At 56.4% G+C, this 17616-nt stretch overlaps 2 long non-coding RNA genes across 11 annotated transcripts in view; both read right to left on the reverse strand.

Annotated features, from left to right (window-relative positions):
* LOC112531469 overlaps positions 1-3304 on the reverse strand; it is a 73256-nt gene extending 69952 nt beyond the window's left edge. For 4 of the 5 annotated variants that reach the window (XR_005840460.2, XR_005840459.2, XR_005840457.2 and 1 more), the window contains exons 1-3: positions 3127-3304; positions 1138-1243; positions 914-1062 (exon numbers count right to left, since the gene is read on the reverse strand). This is a non-coding gene — a long non-coding RNA (uncharacterized LOC112531469). The remainder of the gene's footprint in view (positions 1-913; positions 1063-1137; positions 1244-3126) is intronic. The other variant, XR_005840458.2, reaches the window with a different exon arrangement.
* A 2546-nt stretch (positions 3305-5850) lies between these two features.
* LOC121107074 lies at positions 5851-16246 on the reverse strand. 6 transcript variants are annotated; one of them, XR_005840482.2, is made up of 5 exons: positions 16071-16246; positions 14102-14206; positions 13878-14026; positions 13248-13407; positions 12818-12886 (listed from the first exon to the last, which is right to left on the reverse strand). It is a non-coding gene; the product is annotated as an uncharacterized LOC121107074 (long non-coding RNA). The 6 variants fall into 6 exon arrangements; XR_005840483.2 differs by lacking the exons at positions 12818-12886; positions 13248-13407 and adding an exon at positions 5851-9153; XR_005840481.2 differs by having other exon boundaries at positions 12820-13407; positions 13890-14026.
* Positions 16247-17616: the final 1370 nt, after the last annotated feature.

Here is a 17616-nt window from a genome sequence, read left to right on the forward strand (position 1 = left end):
GGGTGTTCTGTGGCAGCTCAGTAGGGTACATAGGGTGCTGCTGGGGACTGTGGGGCTCCATGTGGCTATGGGCCAGCTACGGGGGAGGTGTACTGGGTCTGAGGGGGTTCTTGAGGGGCTCCAGGGCTCTGTGGGTGGCTACAGGGTGTCTCTAGGGTCTTGCTGGGAAACACTGGGAGGGATATTGGGGCTCTGAGGGAATGATGGGTGGGCTGACATGAGAAAGGAAAGGGCAACCTTGGGGAATGCAAGGGGCAGCCAGGGGGATGGAAGGGAATCCTACAGGAACGCAAGGGGAATCCAGGCTGAGGCAAGGGGACAGCTGGGGGAAGAACAGGGGAACGTCCCAGCAACGGACTTCTTCTTTCACATCCACATCTTCTGCTTCCCAGCTGTGCTGCAAAGCTGCCAGAGGAGCTGCAGTACCGCTGCCCGACTCCTGCCTGTGTCAGAAAGAGCTGCACGTGAGCAGAGTGCAATTGCCATTCTAAAGCCAACTCCATCACTGCAGTCACAAAACCACAACCTTCAGTATCTGCTACAGGCAGACGACCATGTCCTTGCACAGGAACCATTCCTACAGAGCACGCGAAGTCCTTCACTGCCTCAGGACGTGAGGAACACAGGAAGGGCCCCAAAGCCTTCAGCACATGCCATGGAGCCACCAAAGTTGGAAGCTAAACACACCTTCTCCTTCAAGAATGAGCAAGACCAATCAATGCACCGTGCTGCTGCAGAGGGCTGCGCTGCATCTCCTGGTGCCACCCTTGGGCTGTCATCGCGCTGCCCACCCACAGCGCACTTTGAAGCGCCGCAGCCTTGCAAGAAAGAACAGAGAGCAAGGAGCTCTGCCGTGCACTTGCTGTGAGAACACAGAGAGGAGCCGTACAGCCCTTGCTCTCAGCACACACACCTCTTCTCTTACCAGCCGTTCATTCCTGCACAGCGCTGCTCAAACCCCTCCTCCATCTCTCCCTTCACAACGCCATACGCAGCCTCTCCCCAGCGACGAGCTCTGGGCTCTTTCATGCCTGTGCCATCATCGGGGCCTGCAGAACAAACCTGGGAGTTCAGAGGTTTGATTAGAATCGCTGCTACCGTGCAGGGAGGGAGGGCTGAGATGCACAGCGTCCTCACCTGCTGGATGTTGGAAGGGGAGGTTCAGCAGCAGCTCGACTCGCGATGATCAAGTCCTCCAAAAGCCGCCTTCTTTCTTTCGGATCAGCAGAATGGAGACTGAAACCTTTTCAAAAGGCATTATGAAACATGATTAGATTATTAAACATAATCATTAAAAATAAACACATATCCTAAAGCCCAAGGAGAAAACACGTTTCAGATTGAAGACCACAAAAGCATCATATTCTATTGCAAGACAACTTCAGTTCCAGTTTCAATTTCATGACTAGCATTTCACCCTCCCTGCTGTGGAAAGGGGGGAAAGAAGGAAGGGAGAGCCTTCTAGCCCCACATCCCTTTAGAGATCACCCTATAGCTCCAGATCATCCTATGGACCCACACAGCCCCTTAGAGGACCACATCCTCCAAACACCCCCTATAGCCTTATATCTCCCTATATCCCCAAATAGCCCACCACAGCCCCTCTGTAACCCCCAAAGGCCCATTTTAGCCTCCCATACCTTCTCCAGCATAACATCCCTCTCTAGAGACCCCCCCTGGCCCCCTATCATCCTATACACTCTTACAGCCCGCCACAACCCCCTAAAAACCCACTATTGCCCCATATCTCCCTATATCCCCTCCACAGCCCCCTATAGCCTCCTACCCTACTAGAACCCTCCTACAGACCACCCACAGCTCCCTAAAGCCCCATAACCACCTATAAAGCTCCTATAGCCTCCCCATAGAACCATATAGCTTTCCCAATAGCCCCCTACAGCGTCATAATATTCCCCTGCTCCCTACAGCCACATAGCACCCCATGTCCCCTCTACAGCCCAAAGACCCTCCCTACAGTCCCCCAGCCCCTAAAGCCCAATCTCCCCTTATAGCTCCCCACAGACCCACACTGGCCCTAGACTCCCTCCAGAGCCCCCCACACTCTCCCATATCCAGCCTCATATCCCCCTAGAACCCTTCTAGACTCCATATCTCCCCTATATCCCCACAGACACCCTATATCCTCCCTCAGGCCCCCACAATCTCCTACAGCACAACATCCTTCCCTAGAGCCCCCCCCAACCCCTAGCACCCTCAACCCTCCCACATGTTGCCACAAACCCCTAAAGCCACATATCCCCCTCGAACACACCTATAGCCCTTACAGACCCCTCATAGAACCGTGGAGCTCCTCCCAAAGCCCCCTACAGACCCATATCACCCCTATACCCCCACAGCCCCCTAGAGAACCAAATCCCCCTATATCCCCCATATAGCCCTAAAACACTCCCTAAAGACTCTGCAGCACCCTAGAGCCCCATATCCCCCAATAGCTGCCCACAGATCCCTAGATTCCAACCGCATCCCCCTCTTTTCCCATATACCCCAATACCCCTTCTACAGTCCCCCACAGCTTTCCAGAGCCCCATAGCCCCCCTAGAGACACAATTAAGCTCCTTAAAGCCCCACACACCCATACAGCCACCCTAGCCTCATATTTTCCAACAACCCCCGCACAGCCCTATATCCCCCTACGGCCCCCACTGAAGCCCCAGATAGCCCCACAACCCTCCCGATAGCCCCCACAGACCACTACAGCCCCATATCCCCCAATATCCACCCCTGTAACCCACTACAGCCCCCTGTCGCCCCAAAGCCCTACCCTATACCCCATACAGTCCCATTTCTCCCTCTGGCCTCCCCATGGCCCCTCACACCCTCCCTGGATCCCCAACACAGCCCCCTACAGCCCCATCTCCTCCTACAACCCACGCACAGCCCTACATCCCTCTATAGCAACCCCTGTGGGCCCCACATCCCTCCATCCCCCTCTATTCCCAAAACACACCAATATCCCCTCATCCCTCGAGATCCCCACACAGCACATTACAGACCCATATCCTCCCACATCCCCCAAGAGCCCCCAAAGCCCCTCAGCTCTTACACTGCCACCACATCTCCCCCACTGCCCCTACACCCACAGACCACCTCAGCCCCGGGAGGCACCTCAACAAGCACTGGAGGCTCGGGGGGGGCCCGGCCCCTGTGAGGGCAGCAGCGCTACAGTGCTGGGGGCCCCGACTCCTTCAGCCGCCCCAACTCCTTCAGCCGCCCCAAATCCCCGCATCCCACGGCGAAGGGGACGGCCACGGGCTGCCGTCTGAGGGGACAGCTGGGCGATTCCGAGCCGGTTGCCAACGGCGCACACTGCCCCTCAGCCAATTGGAGCCGGCGGCGCTTCTGCTAACCAATCAGAGACAAGGGGAGGGCTGGAAATGCCGTTGACCAATGAGAGGCCAGCAGGGGCGGGTCAGAGCTGCTGCTGACCAATCAGAGCCAGCAGGGGCGGGATGGAGCTGACAATCACCAATGAGAGTCCACCAGGGGTGGGTCAGAGCTGCTGCTGACCAATCAGAGGCTGGCATGGGTCAGAGCTGCCGCTGACCAATGACAGGCTGGACGGGAGTGGGACGGAGCTGCTGTTGACCAATGAGAAACAACGGGGGGAGGGATGGAGCTGCATTTGACCAATGAGAGGCTAATGGGGGCAGTTCGGAGCTGCTGCTGACCATGCAGTGTCCACTGGGAGCGGGACTGAGCTCTCGCTGACCAATCAGAGGTCGGCACTGACCAATGTTGAGCTGGGAGCAGAGCGGACCCTCCCCCAAAGCAGCGGCAGCAGCGGGAAAAGGCTCCAAGAAGCAGAGAATGATAAATAAGGGGGCTGTGGGGATAGGATGGAGCTGCCACTGACCAATGAGAGTCCAGAGGGGTGGGACAGAGCTACATCTGACCAATGAGAGGCCACCGGGGGCGGGCTGGAGCTGCCGCTGACCAATCAGTGGCCACTGGGTGCGGGATGGAGATGCTGCTAACCAATGAGAGGCCAGAGAGGGTCCAGAGCTACCTCTGACCAATGAGAGGCTGGACGGGGGACAAAGCTGTCGCTGAGCAATGTGAAACTACTGGGGGTGGGCCGAAGTAGTCGATGACCAATCAAAGGCAACCAGGGGTGGGATAGAGCCGCATCTGACCAATGAGAAACCAACGGAGGCGGGATGGAGCTGCTGCTGACCAATGAGAAGCAAGCGGGAGTGGGACGGAGCTCCCAGTGACCAATAAGAGGCCGGCACGGCCCATCGCTGAGATGGGAGCAGAGTGGAGACCTTGCAAAGCAGGGCTGCAAGGCTGCAATACGTGGTGGTGGGACAGCCTTGGGCTTCTGCGTTTGCATTAATCCCACGTTTCCCATCTCTGCCTTGCAGCTCTGCTGGTGCTGGAAGTGGATGGTATTGCAGTATGAATGAAGGAGCAGCTGCTGATGGGAGGCAGGAAGTCCAGGCTCATGAACGCTGAGGCATCTGCCAGTACGGCACCAGAGGAGGCAGTAGTGACGTTGGGGGGCAGTCGCAGAAGAAGGTGAGGAGTTCCCCAGCAGGAAGCCACAAACCCGGCAGGAGCCTGCAGGGGAATCGCAGCATGTGTGGGTGCCCAGGAGGAAATGCAGCCCCAGCGTCTGAGCAGCGCCTGGCCATGGAGTGCTGCGGCCCAAGAACAGCGCTATTCTGCCCTTGCCGAGATGGCTTTCCAAGGAGGACTTGTCTGTGGGGGTCAAGGAGGTTATTCGGGTTATGTGGGCTCGTTGGGGTCTGTCCTCACAAAAAGCAGAGGGCTGGCTCATCCAAAAGCTTGGTGATTGCTTGGAAGCCCAAACCCTTCTGGCCTGCAAAAACCCCATTGACCCCACTGACCCCACTGACGCCTTTGACCCAGTGACCCCAGTGACCTCACATGAATCCCATAACCCCCCTGTCCCCAATGATCTAAATGATCCCACATGTACCCAATGACCCCAAGGACCCCAGTGACCCCATTGACCCCACCAATGCCCATGTTTCTAATAATACCCATGACCCCATATGACCCCAACAACACATTTACCTCACTGACCCCATTAACCCCACATGATCCCATTGACCGCAGTAACCCCATTGACACCACAGACCCCATTAATCCCACATGACCCCATTGACGCCATTGACCCCAATAACCCCAATGACCCAATTGTCTCCAATAACCCTCACTGACCCCATTAACCCCATTCACTCCATTGACCCCATTGATCCCAATGACTTCACTGACACCAATGTCCTCAATGACCCCCATTGACCCCAGTGACCCCTACTGACCCAAGTGACCATATTGACCCCAATGACCCCCTAGACCCCTATGACCCCATTGACTCCAATGTCCCCATAGACCCCATAGACCCATTGTCTCCAATGACCCCAGTCTGGATGCAGCCTGGGGGAAACGACTCCTGCTTCCAGTCATGCAGCGCCAGAGCGAGAGGGTGACCCAGCCTGGCTACACAATTATCGTGTGTATTTCTCTCTTCTGATGCTTCACAGAACCCCATTGGGTGAGCCTCCTGTTGGTTTCTTCAAATTTGGTAAAAGTCCTGGTGACCAAAACTACAGCCTGAAAGGCTGGAACCAGTCCAGGGACGTAAAACCACAGCCCCAGCTAGAGAGGCCAGAAGCAGCAAAGGGCCTAAGGCCACAGACACAGGCGGGGAGCCCAGCACTGGCCCTGGGACTTAAAGCCACAGCCGGAGAGGCTGACATCAGCCCTGGGACTCAAAGCCCCAAACACAGATGCTGTCACAGGCCCTGGGTTTTGTTTTCTATGGGTTCCCCTGGGACTCCAATGACCACTCGGAGGCCATACTGGTCTTGACTGTTTTTTATTGGGCTGCACAAGAGTCATCTTCACTTCTCCATTATTCAAATAACCCCACTAGGTGACCCTGGTGGTGATTTCCTAAGATGTGGATCAGGGAGTCGTCCATTTCCTTCGCTTATGATGAAAGCACGGAAGCGATGCGGGCACTCGCTGAGGTCACAATCACTGCTGGGGTGGCAGCGTTTCCACCACAGCTGGTGAGCAGAGCTGGTGCTCTGGTGAGCGTGCTGCACACCGAGGCTGAGCTCTGGGCCTTCCGTGGAACAGATCACCCTGTGAGAGCCCGTCAGAAGCACCGCGTGTGCACTCGTCGGTACTCTCTGCAGGGTTCCTGTCCCAAGGGAGATTTTGGGATCGAGGCAGTCGGAGGAAGAGGGAAGCCAGCTCTTTGCAAGGGCCGGGGAAGTTCCTGTGCACAGAGGCCTGGGAACTTCAGCTTCCTCTGAGCCTTCAGCGGCCATGTCTCAGCACGGAGATGACCGCGGTTCCAATTGCTGCCGTCTGAGTGGCAAGGTATGGCTGGGCTTCTTCTGCTTGGTTCTTCCTTTCTCTTGTTCTCAAGGGGAAGGGACGGAGCAGGGGGAGCCCTGCTGGTCCTTGGTGACCTCAGTAACCGGTTGCATTCAGCGCTCACTGCTGACAGCCTGGGCTAACATCGCGGACGTGGCTCAGGCCGTCTTTTCCCTTAGTGATAATCAGTGTCTCAGCACTCTGATATCCCCTCTCTGGCACGATCTGGAACCTCTCTGCAAGCCTTGGCTGCCCGTTCCCACCACCGTTTCTTCCTTTCTCTCTTCAGAAGCGGCGCGGCGCGGTTCCCCGCGGTTGGGAGCAGCAGCCAGCAGGCTGCCAGAGATCCGACCGTGCCTTCCAGCGCACAGAGGGACGCAACAGGGACGGACGGTCCTTCATGCCATACAGAAGTGAGTTTCTTCGGCCCTCTGTCATGAAGTGTGGAGGAATGAATTTTGAGTATTCGTTCTGGGCGGGTGCAGCGCTTCAGGGGATGTCAAATGAGCATGCATTTGGAGTGCAGGAAGGAGCAGTGAGAAGTGAACTATCAATCAGTTTGTGTTTGGGCTGTCCAAGTAGCCTCTTTCTGTTTTCTGGGGGGACGTGGGCATACTGGGCAGTACTTCTGCTGCCTGCTGGTGTCTGTGAAATCAACACACCATCTGTTGTTGTAGGGATGGAGCCTGCGCGTCCATGGAGTGGTGCTGGGCAAGGCTGGAAACGCAAAGCCTCCGCAGGTAAGAAGCTCTTGTGAGCTGTGCTGTGGGCAAGTGCCTCTAAACAGGGCAGCATGGATGGCAGAGTGTGCGATGGAGTGGAGAGGAAAGGGCACTGCAGATTTGTGCTGACTGCAGAGTTGGCATAATGTTGTAACAGCTGAAAGGCAAGCTGAAGAAACTGCTCTTGCAGACCAGAAGTTTGTGGTTGGCTGTGCTCAAATCTTCGGCCACAGAGATGCTCTTCATGTCTTTCTTGTCTCCTTTCTGCCAGAAGCTGATGCGAGCGGCCTTCCAGCAAAGCGCAGCCTTGCAGAAAGGCAAGGCAGAAGCGCCCAGTGTGGCACAGCACCCAAGAGCGGTACAGACACACAGCAGGCACCTGGGCTTGGTGCACTGTCTCTCTAGTGAAACTTTCTGTCCGTCCTTTCCTGGGACTGTGGACGTTGTGTGTTGGTTGTGGTCTTAATCCCTGCATTTACATTTAGTATTCCTGTGCTGCTTAGAAATGTGACCCCACAGTTCAGCCGAGATCCTATGATCCATGACCGTGAGCACTCGAGATGAGATGTCCCAGGATTGTGACCCGTTTTGCTGACTGAAAGTAGTGTTGGGCTCTCATTAAATCTCCTTGTTTTTGCTTTCTTAACAGAGATTGGTGCTGAGCCAAATGCCAAAATCTATGTCAAAGTGGTCCAGCAGGTCCATACTGAGAGAGCTTCTCAACAGGCAGCAGCTCAAGCTCCTCTGCAGGCTGGAGGTCTCCCTAGAAGAGCAGGTCCCAGCACAGGGGGAAGACCTTCCCCTGCCGTGTGCCCCCGCTCTGTCTCCAACACCCAGGCTGGATGTAAACGCAAGGCCTTGGAGGAAGGGAAACCAACAGCAGAACAGCTGCCTTCCAATAAGAGAGTGAGGGGGCCGAGTGGAGACTGTGTGCCGGCTCCAGCAGCACACCCTGGGCCTGCTGCTGCTCGGATCTCCAAGCAAAGAGGTGAGAAGGTGCTGTGGTACCCGCCGTGCTGAGGCGCTTCCCTGTGCGAGCACACTGAGTTTGCTTAGGGTTGGCTTTGCTTTTTCCTTCTCTGTGGAGGGGAAAAGAGTGGAAGGCTACAAAGTCCAAAGGCAGTGAGGTGCCCGAACGTGTAAGCCTGTCTCTTCCCGTTAACTCTATGGCAGTCTTCTGCACGCCTCCTGGAAATGTCATTCACTGGGAGGCTTCCTAGTCCCATTTCCTCCGTCTTTTTGCTGCCTTATGCTTGTACGGCATGTATGTTTCTGCCATTTCACTGTAGACAAAATGAATTCATCTCTTTTTCTTGCCTTACAGAAAGAAGACGACAACGAAAAGAGAGGAGAGTGGAGCTGAAGAAGGCTGCCCTCAGAGCTGCTGCTGCACGTGCAGAGGTGAGTCCTTGGTGAACACAGACACGGCTCTTGTTGTTCTCAGGGCCTCTGTCTGTCACACATGAAAGGAAGAGACTGTAAAATCCCGAGGGAAGTGGTGTCCTGTTTCTACCCTCGCTCCGTTTCTTCCCAGGCCTCCGCAGTGGACAGCCTTGTGGAGATGATGCAGAAGCTGCAGCTGAAGGACTGAGAGGAGAAGCGTCAGCAGGCAGCAGCTTCTGCAGTGCGCGGCGTTACAGGGCAGCGCTGAGTGCCGCCCATCTCAGCACTCCACCTTCAAACGTAGTCAATAAACACCAGTCAAATTTATAGATTCACAGAGAGCGCACGGCCTGATTTGTCCAGCGGCACTCGGAGAGCTGCTGCACCACCTCCTCGTTATTGGTCTCGCGGCGCTCGCTCAGAACTGCCACAGCTCCGTCAGCGAATGCTGCCGTCCAGTGATGCAACGGAGGCAGCAGTCCTTTGCACTGCCCACAGACAGACTGTCTGCAAAGCACGTGCAAAGAGCTGCAGGGAACACAGCCTGGCCATGAGCGTGCTAACTTGGAGAGCAATGCTGTGGAGATTGCCGAGTTTCCCAGGGCAGCACCAAGCATTTTTTCCTTAATGACAAGTATGTAATGAGCAAAGTTCAGCAAAAGGACGGCGTTTTCTGAAAAAAATGACAGGCTGTTGGTCCAGAGCAGCATCTCTTCAGCTTAGGACCACCAGGCTGCCATCCCGGCACTGTTCTGCTTGCAGACAGCGCTCCAGGTTGTGGCACTCAGAGGGCGTCCCTCTGCCGTGCAGCCCTCCCCAGTGCCTGCCTGCCTGTCACTGTTGTGGCTGGGATGGAGCTGTTTCCTTTGCAGTGCATCCCATTGGCGCTGTGTTCACATGCGTGCACCCCATCCCTCTGCACACCCACGCGCACGAAGACTCGAGCACTGCTCCATTCTTGCACACTGCCATGTGCATGCACACAGATGCAAAACTTTCACCTGCAAGCACTGTGCACACAGCCAAGCGCAATGCACGCTCTGATGTTCAGCACCATCTCTGCACACCCCCGTATGCACGCATACCTGCACTCACAGCTCGAGGACAAAATGCTGCTGGCATGGCACAGCCAACACACAGGCGGTGGGCAACATCAGGAGGAAAGGCCCCCCTTTACGCTCATTCATTCTCCTCTCTTTAATGAATGCATTGGTGTACCACTGGAGCCCCATCCTGAGATGTGTTTTGCTGTGGGGTTCCTCGTCGGTGGGATATGGGGATCCTGGGATGGTAATGGGGGTCCTGTCACGGACTGTGGAACTCTGAGGACCCAGGAGAGGACTGAGGGTGTAAGGGAGGTCTGAGGAAGAAAACAAGGGGGTTCACTGTGAGCTCAGAGGGGGATGTGTGCTTCTGCTGGGGACTGCAGAAGCCTGTGATGGCCCAGCTTGTCTGTGGGGGAAATGTGCTGAGTCTGAGAAGGTCCTTGAGGAGCTATAGGGCTCTCTGGGGGTGTGTTTGGAGGATATAGGGACATTAAGGGATGTGGGAACACAGGCTGCAGGAGCAGAATGCTGTTCAGGAGAAAACAAGACGTAGGCTGCAGGTGGGACACAGGGGCATGGGCTAGTATGGGGACGTAGAGAATATGGGAGGATGTGGGGAGCGGTTTGAGGTAAAAAGGGGGGTGGGGTGGGCAGAGTTTGCAGTGGTTTCATTTCATCCTGAGAGGGGACTGGGCGTCCCTGTGGCCCAAAGGTGGGGCCCTGAGCCGTTACCCCACATGAGCCATAACCCAAGATGATCTCATCGCCCTGTATGTGCGTGACCCCATGGCTGCACGTGACCCACAGCCCTGATGGGAACCATACCCCCACATGACCCTGTGACTCCCTGACTCTTCCTGCCCCCATCATGCTGCGAACTGACGCCATGTGGCCCATAAATCTGGGATCCTTGCCCCCACCTCACCCCGACCATACAACCCATGTGATCCATAACTCCATGTCACCCCATCTGTCCCTGCCATCCAATCTGACCCTATCACTGTGATTCAGAACCCCATCTGACCCCATAGCCCCACATCACCCCGTAACTCTGTGACCCTGCAGGACTCCTATGTGACCCACGACCCCACGTCCTCACCCCATGTGGCCATAGAACCAGCTGCATGCTAGGAAAAGGCATCTCCTCCTCAGGGTGGGGCTGCCCCACAGCTGCCCCAGAGAAGCCATGGGGTGGGCTGCAGCCGTACGCCTCAGTTTGGAGAGCTGGGAGCTGGCCAAAGGGGCCAGCAGAAGGACATGAATGCTTCTGTAGGGAAATACCTGTCGCAGGGTTTGGTGGGTTGGTAGCTTCTGTTTCTGTAAGTGGATGAGAACAGAACAAACTGAACCCACTGAGACCGGGGAAGGGATTGGAGCTTTGCTGCTGCGGTGCTGCATGGCCACGAGGGATACCCGAGCCAGGAATGGAACAGGGATGGACTGAAGCAAATCAACTCCTTCACGGGACAGTGGGAGAAGAAATCCAAGTCAGCTGCAGAACAAAAAACACAACTCCTTACAAAAAGGCGTCCCAGACTGGGGCCGTTGCAGCAGTAGGGGCAGTGCCTCTTGGAAGGGATCTCGCGGTGGGGAAGAAACTGCTCCAACATCAGCACTTGCAGCAGCTGCTGCAACGACCCCGAGAAATGGGCAGCGCAGCATGAGGAGGAAGCATGGAATGCACGGTGGTGCAGAACGAGCGCAGAAGGATGGAGAGCAGCAGCGGTGGGATCCCCCTTTGGCACGGCCACCCACCGCTACGGGACTGCAACAAGAAGCTGCACCCTGCCGTGGTCAGCATGGCTCTGTGTGCCAGCTGTGTGCTGCTGGAAAGCACCCGGGCGGTTACGGGTGGGAGAGTGGCAGAGGAAATCACCGAACATCTGCAGGGATAGCACAAGGCAGGCTCAGTGTGACAGCTGTGTCGTCGTTCAGCAGACAGATGCTGAGCAGAGCACAGCAGGGCCAGGACGTTCTGACCAGGGGGAGGTGGAGAGTGCACACGAGATAAGGCACAGCCGCAGGACGGAGCATGAGACCCAGCACGTGCAACAGCTGCAAGAAATCCTGCCTGCCTGTCTGCATAGAAAAGCACACAATCAGCCCGAAAGGAACACGTTGGCCATAGACGACACCTGGAAAAACTGCACAGCGGATGCGTGGTGGAGACTGTGAGCCTGCAGTGCCCAGCCAAGGGGGAAGGAGAGCAGTGGGTGCCATGGGAGGAGAGCTACAGGAGCAGAAGGAGCTCACAGAAGAGAGTGCAGTAATGCCACAGCAATCAGGAATGAGCTTTGCTGCTGCACTGAGAGCTGTGCCTGGTGGAACATCAGGGATGTGAGCGTTTCTCGCACACCCCACAGGCACGTTTTTGGATGTGCTGGGATGTGGGGAAGCCTCACAGGGTTGTGGGACAGTTAAAAGACGCCTATGGGAGGGCTTCAGGAGCACTTTGGGGCAGCCTTGCAGCAGAGCCACACTTAGGAGCTGTCTTTACCCAACACACTGCTGCTGGTGGAACTGCTGCTGGCTACGAGCTATGGGCAATGATGGGGCTGCTCTGGAACTGCTCCTCTAGGATGGCTCTGGGGATGCTCTGGGCAGCTATGGGATACACTCATGGAACCTCTTCCTTAGCCCCCAACAAACCCCTTGACCTCCATTTTGCCCCCCAAGATGAGGGCAAGATGAGCATCAGGGGAATATACAGGCTGCTGACCTACAGCGGCCCCAGAGCCACCTTATAGTACCCCCTGAACAAGCCAGGAACAGACCCATCCCTGCCCACAGCCTCATATGGGCTTACTGTGCTCACAAGGTTATGGGATATGTGGAGCCTTGGGTCACGTGGAGTTATATGGGGTTCTGGGCTCATGTGCGGTTACCGATGAGGGCTCCACCTTTGGGCCACAGGGAACCCCAATCCCCTCTCAGGAAGAAATCAATGAATGCACGCCAACACCACCCCACATCCTCCATTCTGACCCCAAACCGCTCCCCACGAGCCCCCAGACTCCCCACGTACCCATGCCACCCCACGTCCCCGCACACACAAGTCCCACCTGTAACTCACACCTTGCCTCCTCCTGAGAAGCACTCTGCTCCTGTAGGCTGTGGTCCACATCCCCTTATCCTCCCCAAATCCTCCCATGTTCTGATCTGTGTTCCCCAGTATCCCCAGGGCCAACCACTTCACTTTCACCCACATCTGTGCCTTACACCTTCTCCAGCTCCCCATTCCTCACCTGCAGAAGCCATCCATGCCACAGCACTGTGAGGTTGTACAAGGATCTGGAGGCAGGTCAGGGGGAGGAGAGGCCAAAGGTGGGCTATGGGGTTCACTGGATGGTGATGGAGGTACTGTCAAAGAACATGGGGGTCAGCGAGTTCCCAGGGGGGATCTTGGAGGTGTAAAGGAGGTCTGAGGGAGGAAATAGGAGGATTCCGGGGAAGCCCAGTGGGGCACATGGGGTGCTGCTGGGGACTGTGGGGCTCCATGTGGGTATGGGCCAGCTACGGGGGAGGTGTACTGCGTCTGAGGGGGTCCTCGAGGGGCTCCAGGGCTCTGTGGGGGGCTATAGGGTGTCTCAAGGGGTCTTGCTGGGAAACACTTGGAGGGACATTGGGGCTCTGAGGGAATGATGGGTGGGCTGTCATGAGAAAGGAAAGGGCAGCCTTGGGGAAAGCAAGGGGCAGCCAGGGGGATGGAAGGGAATCCTACAGGAACACAAGGGGAATCCAGGCTGAGGCAAGGGGACAGCTGGGGGAAGAACAGGGGAACGTCCCAGCAACGGACTTCTTCTTTCACATCCACATCTTCTGCTTCCCAACTGAGCTGCAAAGCTGCCAGAGGAGCTGCAGTACCGCTGCCCAAATCCTGCCTGTGTCAGAAAGAGCTGCACGTGAGCAGAGTGCAATTGCCATTCTAAAGCCAACTCCATCACTGCAGTCACAAAACCACAACCTTCAGTATCTGCTACAGGCAGACGACCATGCCCTTGCACAGGAACCATTCCTACAGAGCAAGGGAAGTCCTTCACTGCCTCAGGACATGAGGAACACAGGAAGGGCCCCAAAGCCTTCAGCACATGCTATGGAGCCACCAAAGTTGGCAGCTAAACACACCTTCTCCTTCAAGAATGAGCAAGACCAATCAATGCACCCTGCTGCTGCAGAGGGCTGCGCTGCATCTCCTGGTGCCACCCTTGGGCTGTCATCGCGCTGCCCACCCACAGCGCACTTTGAAGCGCCGCAGCCTTGCAAGAAAGAACAGAGAGCAAGGAGCTCTGCCGTGCACTTCCTGTGAGAACACAGAGAGGAGCCGTACAGCCCTTGCTCTCAGCACACACACCTCTTCTCTTACCAGCCGTTCATTCCTGCACAGCGCTGCTCAAACCCCTCCTCCATCTCTCCCTTCACAACGCCATACGCAGCCTCTCCCCAGCGACGAGCTCTGGGCTCTTTCATGCCTGTGCCATCATCGGGGCCTGCAGAACAAACCTGGGAGTTCAGAGGTTTGATTAGAATCGCTTCTACCGTGCAGGGAGAGAGGGCTGAGATGCACAACGTCCTCACCTGCTGGATGTTGGAAGGGGAGGTTCAGCAGCAGCTCGACTCGCGATGATCAAGTCCTCCAAAAGCCGCCTTCTTTCTTTCGGATCAGCAGACTGGAGACTGAAACTTTCTCCAAAGACATTATGAAACATGATTAGATTATTAAACATAATCATTAAAAATAAACACATTACTTAAACCCAAGGAGAAAACACGTTTCAGATTGAAGACCACAAAAGCATCATATTCTATTCCAAGAAAACTTCAGCTCCAATTTGAATTTCATGACTAGCATTTCACCCTCCCTGCTGTGGAAGGGGGGAAAGGAAGGAAGGGAGAGCCTTCTAGCCCCACATCCCTTTAGAGATCACCCTATAGCTCCAGATCATCCTATGGACCCACACAGCCCCTTAGAGGACCACATCCTCCAAACACCCCCTATAGCCTTATATCACCCTATATACCCCAATAGCCCACCACAGCCCCTCTGTAACCCCCAAAGGCCCATTTTAGCCCCCCATACCTTCTCCAGCATAATATCCCTCTCTAGAAATCCTCCCCGGCCCCCTATCATCCTATACACTCCCACAGCCCGCCACAACCCCTTAAAAACCCACTATTGCCCCATATCTCCCTATATCCCCTCCACAGCCCCCTATAGCCTCCTACCCTACTACAACCCGCCGACAGACCACCCACAGCTCTCTATAGCCCCATAACCACCTATAAAGCTCCTATAGCCTCCCCATAGAACCATATAGCTCCCCCAATAGCCCCCTACAGTGTCATATTATTCCCCTGCTCCCTACAGCCACATAGCACCCCATGTCCCCTCTACAGCCCTAAGACCCTCCCTACTGTCCCCCAGCCCCTAAAGCCCAATCTCCCCTTAGAGCGCCCCACAGACCCACACTGGCCCTAGACTCCCTCCAGAGCCCCCCACACTCTCCCATATCCAGCCTCATATCCCCCTAGAACCCTTCTAGACTCCATATCTCCCCTATATCCCCACAGACACCCTATATCCTCCCTCAGGCCCCCACAATCTCCTACAGCACAACATCCTGCCCTAGAGCCCCCCCCAACCCCTAGCACCCACAACCCTCCCACATGTTGCCACAAACCCCCAGAGCCACATATCCCCCTCGAACACACCTATAGCCCTTACAGACCCCTCATAGAACCGTGGAGCTCCTCCCAAAGCCCCCTACAGACCCATACCACCCCTATACCCCCACAGCCCCCTAGAGAACCAAATCCCCCTATATCCCCCATATAGCCCTAAAACACTCTGTAAAGACCCTGCATCACCGTAGAGCCCCATTTCCCCCAATAGCTGCCCACAGATCCCTAGATCCCAACCACAGCCCCCTCTTTTCCCATATACCCCAATACCCCTTCTACAGTCCCCCACAGCTTTCCAGAGCTTCATAGCCCCCCTAGAGACACAATTAAGCTCCCTAAAGCCCCACACACCCATACAGCCACCCTAGCCTCATATTTTCCAACAACCCCCACACAGCCCTATATCCCTCTGCAGCCCCCCTATAGCCCCCGATAGCCCCACATCCCTCCCGATAGCCCCCACAGAACACTACAGCCCCATATCCCCCAATATCCACCCCTATAACCCACTACAGCCCCCTGTCGCCCCAAAGCCCTACCCTATACCCCCTACATTCCCATTTCTCCCTCTGGCCTCCCCATGGCCCCTCACACCCTCCCTGGATTCCCAACACAGCCCCCTACAGCCCCATCTCCTCCTACAACCCACGCACAGCCCTACATCCCTCTATAGCAACCCCTGTGGGCCCCACATCCCTCCATCCCCCTCTATTCCCAAAACACACCAATATCCCCTCATCCCTCGAGATCCCCACACAGCACCCTACAGCCCCATATCCTCCCACATCCCCCAATAGCCCCCAAAGCCCCTCAGCTCCCACATCCCCACCACATCTCCCCCACTGTCCCTACACCCACAGACCACCTCAGCCTTGGGGGGCACCGTGAGCAGTGTTGGAGGCTCGGGGTTCCAGGCCCTAATGGGGGCAGCAGCGCTACAGCGGTGGGGGCCCCGACTCCTTCAGCCTCCCCAAATCCCCGCATCCCACGGCGAAGGGGACGGCCACGGGCTGCCGTCTGAGGGGACAGCTGGGCGATTCCAAGCTGGTTGCCAACGGTGCGCTCTGCCCCTCAGCCAATTGGAGATGGTGGCGCTGCCGCTCACCAATCAGAGGCCAGGGGCGGGCCAGAAATGCCGTTGACCAATGAGAGGCCAGCAGGGGCGGGATGGAGCTGCCGCTGACCAATGAGAGGCCACCGGGGGTGGCTTAGAACTGCTGCTGACCAATGAGAGCCAGCAGTGGCGGGATGGAACTGCCGATCACCAATGAGAGGCCACCGGGGGTGGGTCAGAGCTGCTTCTGACCAATGAGAGGCCAGCAAGGGCGGGATCGAGCTGCCGCTGACCAATGAGAGGCCGGCACGGGCCTGCACCGAGCTGGGAGCAGAGCGGACACCCCCAAAGCAGCGGCAGCGACAGGAAGCGGTTCCAAGAAGCAAAGAATGGCGGCGAGGTGCTGCCGGGAGCAGCAAAAAGGCGGTGAGGCTCTCCCTGAAGCACCACAGCGGTTTGTTTGCCCACAGCACACACGCGTGTGTGGCCCCATCCCTGCGTGCAACCACATGCACGCACACACATGCAACCCCATCCCGTTGCACTGCAGTGCACGTGCAAAGACGCGTGCAGCCTCATCTGCAGCTCCACAGGCAGGAGGAGACGGGCCGAGGAGAGCGCTCCCTCGGATGAAAGGCAGTGGGCAGCCATGGCAAAGGCTGAGGCGCTCAGTGAGAGCTTTGCCTCGGTCTTTGCAGGTGGTCGGACCTGCAGCCCGACTTACAGAAGAAGATGAGGAGTTCCCCAGCAGGAAGCCACAAACCCGGCAGGAACCTGCAGGGGAATCGCAGCATGTGTGGGTGCCCAGGAGGAAATGCCGCCCCAGCGTCTGAGCAGCGCCTGGCCATGGAGTGCTGCGGCCCAAGAACAGCGCTATTCTGCCCTTGCCGAGATGGCTTTCCAAGGAGGACTTGTCTGTGGGGGTCAAGGAGGTTATTTGGGTTCTGTGGGCTCGTTGGGGTCTGTCCTCACAAAAAGCAGAGGGCTGGCTCATCCAAAAGCTTGGTGATTGCTTGGAAGCCCAAACCCTTCTGGCCTGTGTCATGGTTTTGTAACTTCGCTATTGGTATTCCACATCATAACATCATGGACAAAAGAGAAGAACTACGTATCCCAGAGGACCTCACGGTCACAGAAGGAAGACACATCACGGAAGATACGTCATCTGGTTGCGCGCGCTGCTTCTTCACTTTCGCTTGCTGCCGGGAGAGGAGTGGGTGTGCTTTCCAAGCCAGGCGCCTTCATCAAGTTAGGCTTTCGGTTTCGGAAACTCTCTCACTCTCTCTCTCTCTCCCTCTCTATCGCTCTTTCGCTCTCTCTCCCTCATTTCATTTGGTTTATTATACTTACTCCCAAT

The sequence above is a fragment of the Gallus gallus genome, chromosome 17 (assembly GCF_016699485.2).
Source record: "Gallus gallus isolate bGalGal1 chromosome 17, bGalGal1.mat.broiler.GRCg7b, whole genome shotgun sequence".
Lineage (NCBI taxonomy): Eukaryota > Metazoa > Chordata > Aves > Galliformes > Phasianidae > Gallus > Gallus gallus.